The 6,000-nt window shown below is 37.1% G+C and overlaps 1 long non-coding RNA gene across 1 annotated transcript in view; it reads left to right on the top strand.

Annotated features, from left to right (window-relative positions):
• The first annotated feature begins 330 nt into the window (after positions 1-330).
• The window catches only part of LOC140622192 (uncharacterized), a 30,069-nt gene continuing 24,399 nt past the window's right edge, over positions 331-6,000 (top strand). The window contains exon 1 of the long non-coding RNA XR_012021936.1: positions 331-429. This is a non-coding gene — a long non-coding RNA (uncharacterized lncRNA). The remainder of the gene's footprint in view (positions 430-6,000) is intronic.

The following is a 6,000-nucleotide window of genomic DNA, read 5'->3' as shown; positions in this document are numbered from 1 at the left end:
TTGCTAAAGTTGGACAGCTTATCAATGGAGAAACCAGGCCAGTCTCCTGACTCTCAGTTAGTGCTTGCTTCCTTTTCTATCCTGCACTCAGTTAATTTGGTCTCTGTTGGCCCAGACCACCTTGTTGTTGGCTTTCTGAGGTTGAGCACCTGGGTGGTTTCTTATGAGTCTTGGACAGCAGCCAGACATGTGGATGGATAGGGGTGGCTGACTCAGGCTTTGGAACACTTTGAGCCTAAGGGGCCAAGGTATAGTCTGAAAGGAGGGTGTGGGCTCTGGGCACTTCCCCATTAGCTCCTCTTTTTGTCAGAGTGGCTGAGTGAGTGAAAGGGAAGAAGTATAGCCTCACCCTGCAGGGCTCCTGCTAATGAGTTCTGGTACATGGAGCAGCTTTGATTACTCACCCAAATGAGAATATGTTTGGCCCAGGTAAGCTGAGCGGTAAACTAGGGGAGCATTACTCTGTATGAAAGAAGTGGAAGAGAGCTTTGCTCTTGCAGGGAAAAATCCTTGTAATTATTTATGCATTCATTCATTCATGCAAAAAGTATTTATTGATTACCTGCCGCATGTCAGGAGATGTTCGAATGTTCAGGAATACAAAAGCAAATAATGTGAGCCCTTTTCTCAAAAAATGAGAGATGGATGGGACGCCTGGGTGGCTCAGCGGTAGAGCATCTGCCTTTGGCCCAGGGTGTGATCCTCGGGGTCTTGGAATCAAGCCCCACATCGGGCTCCCAGCATGGAGCCTGCTTCTCTCTCTGCCTATGTCTCTACCTCTCTCCCCCTGTGTCTCTCATGAATAAATAAATAAAATCTTTAAAAAAAAGAGATGGTAAGTAAAGAGCCAAATTTTATACAGTGAGATATGTGCTATAACTGTGGTAAGCACAAGGTTTGCAGAAGCTCCAGGGGGGCTACATTGTGCATGTTTGTGTTGGGCAGGTATGTAGTGTTTAGGAAGATCTTCCTGGAAATAATGTTTGAGCTGAATCCTTAAAGATACAGAGGAGTATAACATCAGAGTTATGAGACAGCATGGCTGTTGTGGGGAGTTCGTAATTCAGTAAGTGTGGAGTGCAGAATGAAAGATTAGAAGACTCTTGGCACATCACTATCAACTCATTGTAGGAATGTTCCATCTCAATTTGCTATTAAGCAAAGCTTGTGGAGATTAAGCCATTCTCCCAAGACTCAGAAGATACCAAGCACCAAACAGGATTAGACTGCACATTCATTGCTTATGTGTCTCTTATCCTAGACTCTGAAGCCTCTGAAGGGCATAGCTGAAGAAGTTATCTTCAAGTCTCCCTCAACCTAGAAATGGAGCAGTATTTTAGAACTAGAATCTTATTTTCTTATGGAAACCATGACATATATGTTAAAGCCAGGTTTATCTCACAAAATGCCACCTCATCCATAATGCACCTATACCACTGTTCCAAAATAGTAACAGTAACTGACTGCCAATTGTTACCAAGTTTGTGTGGGAAAATGTGCTTCAGTTTGGAACACTTGGGAAATCTTACCCTTACCCTCCTGAAGTGGGATATGGAGATCTCAAAATTATACCGACAGAGTCCAGGAGGACGGGGGACGAGAATGCAAAGGAAGAATATGACTGCAGGGCCCTGAGGTCCCAGAAAGTGTAGGACAGAGTATCTTTTCCAGAACAAATTCCCCAAGAATACCACTTAACCCTGTGATCTCTATAATAATCCTGTCCCTTGGTTTCTTCAGGAAACCCTTCCAGAATGGCCATGCTTTCCTCCTCTTCAACGTCCCATAGTTCCCTGTCCTCCTAAAGTAAGCACCTCAAAATTTGACATTTTCATCGACCTCCTTTGTCCCTTAGGTTTTTTTTTTCTTTTCAAGCAGATCCTTTGGAGAAAGTCAAAAGTTTGTAATTAGATCCACTTTTGTTTGTAGAGAACTTAGGAATTCTTTTTTGGCTCAGCCTAAGTTTAACACCCAGTATGCAAGTACTGGGTAGGTTTTGTCTCACATTTACTTTGAACTTACTAAAAACAAGCAAGAGAGTGAGACACAGTCAGTGTGTGGGTGCTTCTCTGGTCTGTATTCTTGAGGAATGCTGTTACCCTAGTCCTGGATGTTCAGGCATAGAAAAAGCGGGGGGAGGGGGGGACACAAAAGACATGGTTGGCCATGATATTATTGTCCTTTCACCAGTTTTATCTTCCTGCTGTAACAAACAAAAACATTTGTCCTATGCTTTAGCATTTTCCAACAATGTTTGAATACTTAAAAATTAAGATACAGTTCTTTAGGTGTGAATTAGGGATTAATTCAATATAGATACTGGAAGAAATCTCAGAGATGATTCAGTAAAATTTATCTTGCGGATGAGGAAACTGAGGCACATGACTCAGTTTGTTCATGTTCACAAAGGTAACTAGAGGCGTAATGAGCACCAGAACCCCTAGCCTGCTTGTCCCCAGATAAAACCCCTGTGCAGCTTCATGCTCCCACTAAACTTTGCAGTCAACTGGGCACTTTTTTTTATGTATAATCTTCATGATTTGTTATTCACAAAACTCTATATTTGTCCCACATTAGATTGGTTAAAGTGATTTGCCTAAAGCCACATAGCTAAATTAACAGACCTCAGATTGCTGAAAAGTCTTATAAATATAAACTTGTGAGATCCCCCAGAAAACATTTAAGTCGTGGGATAGGTTGAGAACTTAAAAATGATGATCACCGCAGAAAACTTCTCCTTTGGGTAGTTCCAGATAGCAAAGAAAAAAGCCCCCAAATCAAAAGTGTAAACATAACTCTTCTCAGAATGAATATTAAATGAGTCATCTACTTTTGTTTCTTTAAACGGGCAAAATTTTGCATAGCCCATCACAGAGTAATTCAGAACTTTAGCATTTAGTCCTCCTTTATTAAGACCCGGGGCCTGTAAGTCAAGAATCAAGAATTACTTTCTTTGCCTCCTATGTAAGACTGTGATTCCATAATGTTTACACTATTTTGTTGTTGTTTGTTTTAGATCATCAGGCCACCAGAAGTCTTTTTGCGTTTCTTCTCATTAAAAAAAAATTCTCACATACTTAACTCATTTGATTTGACTCTTCTTTGGAACAAATGGTTGCCATTGTTCTTGCTATTGCTCTCATTGCTATTATCATCTCCTCATTGGAGATAAGAAATGGAAGCCCCAAATCTCAAAGGCAGGAAATGATAGGATAAATCTAGATTTTCTGATTCTAAATCCAATAGATTAAATATTACTCCTGGACCACTGCAAATGATTTTTTGTTATATTTCCTTTAGTTTCACAGGGAAATACATTTTGGCAAGCACAGTCCCATACAGCACTTGTATATTTAAATATCAATTTGCTTCTAGGTCAACAATGGCCTTATGGATTTGAGGCCATTGGATCATCATGTGCTGTATAATGAAGGCTTTTGTCATGAATACTACAGCTGAAAATTGGTTTTCAAAATGTATGCATAAGTCCTCATCTACCAAATACAAGTTTCCAGATATTTTTTCAATTTCAATCTGTTAACATATGAATTAAACATATGAATCATAATGAAAAACTTAAAATGTGTCAATTGGTATATGTTCTTCTGGACAATGAAGATAAGGAAGAAGAGATGATGGGAAAAAATTTCATTTAAAGCTCTCTGAATACTTTACTGTCCCTTTTGAAACTTCTTTTATTATCTTTATTCCCTTTCACGTAGTCAATGTAAAGTTTTGTTAAATGTGATATTAAGAAGTCCATGCTTAACCTAATTTAGTGCGGAAAATGATTTTTCCCCCTGGTTCCAAGCAAGTAGACTTACTCTCAGTTGCCTGAGCAGATATATCTCTGGACAAGTCCTATATGTCATAGATGTCCTATACGTCACAGCCAGAGCGGTTTTACTTTCCAGGGTCCACGTGATGAATCTGATAGTAACTTATTGTTAGGTAGCCCCCCCCCAAAATACCTTACCAATGTTGAATACTGGAGTTCATTTCAGCCTCTGTGACTGAGAGCCAGGCGAGGTTGTTTTATGAAGGTTAACATTACCTTCATTCTGGAAGTGCTCTCAGAATTATGAAAGCTAAAATTGCACTCAGAACTCATATTTAACTATCAGACAGCAGTAAAAGATAAAACAAATAATATTTATGAATGAAACTTAACTTTCATAAAACAAAATCAACCTACATAGGTTTAAAAATTTCTCTCTTTAAATGAAAAGGGAAATTGTATCTTTATCAGTAACTTTTTAAAAATTAGTTCTTTTTTTCTTGTTAGGATGTTTGTCTTTGCAAGTAACAGGAAGCCCATTAAAAGTACAGATTTTCATTGACTCCTCTCGGGGTTAGGTCTTGACAAACCTATAGAAAGTTGAAAATACCTTAGGTCAAAATTACACTAACAACACCTTACTACAGAATATTGTAGCTTAGCCTAGTCTACCTGAAATGTGCTCAGAACACTTACATTAGCCCACAAGTGAGCAGAATCATCTAACACAAAGCATGATCTATAATAAAGTGTTAAATATCTAATGTAGCTTATTGAATGCTGTACTGACAGTGAAAACCAGAATGGTGGTATGGACACAGAATGGTTGTCTGTGTATTTGCTTATTTACCCTTGTGATTGCCTGAACCACTAGGAAATGAGGTTTCCTGTGCCCAACCAGCATCATAAGAGAGTATTATACCACATATACTAGCCTGGGAAAAGATTAAAACACAAAATTTGAAGTATGGTCTCTATTCAATGATGTATCACTTTCTCACTGTTGTAAAGTTGAAAAATCCTAAATTGAACCACTGTAAATGGGGGACCATCTATAATTCAAATAAGGGATTTTCTATCTCCCTGAGGTCAGCAGTTGCAGGGAAATCTAGCACTTCTATGGGGCAAAGCCATTTAATGTCAGTGATAGGAACCCCTGACAACACTGCCATTAAAAAAAGCGAGATGTAAAGTCAATGGGAAATGGTCAGTAATATGCTTTAAATAGGTAATTTAATATTTTAAATTATAAGATGTATCTATGATAATAAAATATTAGTTATTTATGTCTTTATTAATGCGCATGTCATAAAATTTTTGTGAAATGCCAAAACTCATAGATTTCTAAAATTAAATGTTGGATTTCTAATAAATTAAACAAGTCTAATTTCAATTATCCTAATATTGATAAAAAGGTTATGAGCAGTACATTTCAGAACTTTACTTGTTTAATAAAAAGAGTAAAATTAGTGATATTTATTCTGTAAAGATTATTTTAAACTTTTAATCCATATACACACATAAGCTTGGTTTGTGCTATTTTGAATTCTTGAAATGGCAAATACACAAAGTATTTCTTTTTTTTTCTGTTAAATGTAACTTTTTTTTAAACCAGAAAACTGATTATTTTCTCAAGTTAACCGATATTGAATAAGAGTGAATCTAATAGTGAACTTCATGCATGTACTCACCTCCTTCTCACATTTTACACACTTAGAAATCTGCTGTATGTATATATGCCTATGTCTAAATCTGCAAAATTATAAACATAGAATTACGCATGAAATACTAATATCTATTACATATACAGACTTCAAATCAATAAAAATGAGTTACAGTGCCAAAAATAAGGAAGAGTCACCTCTGTTGAACAGAAATTATAATAGTTGTCATATTTTCCTTATGTATATATATATACATATACACACACATACACAAACACACACACACATACACAAACACACACACATACGCATATTATACATGCACTCACAGGATTTGATTGCTGAGAAAATCACAGTTCAGCTCAATAAAAGGGAGTACTACCATAAAAAGTAAAAGTGGCTCTGAATATGTGTTTGTCAAGTTTGAAGGTAATAGACTCTTAAAGGAAGTATCCTGAGGCAACCTTTAGGATAATATGTAGAGAGATCTCTCTACATCTCTCACTGCCTAGACAATAGATAATACAGTAAAATAGGCTTCTACCCTAAGCAAAAGCA

Source organism: Canis lupus, chromosome 31 (assembly GCF_048164855.1).
Source record: "Canis lupus baileyi chromosome 31, mCanLup2.hap1, whole genome shotgun sequence".
NCBI lineage: Eukaryota > Metazoa > Chordata > Mammalia > Carnivora > Canidae > Canis > Canis lupus.
This window is presented reverse-complemented; position numbering and strand designations above follow the sequence as displayed.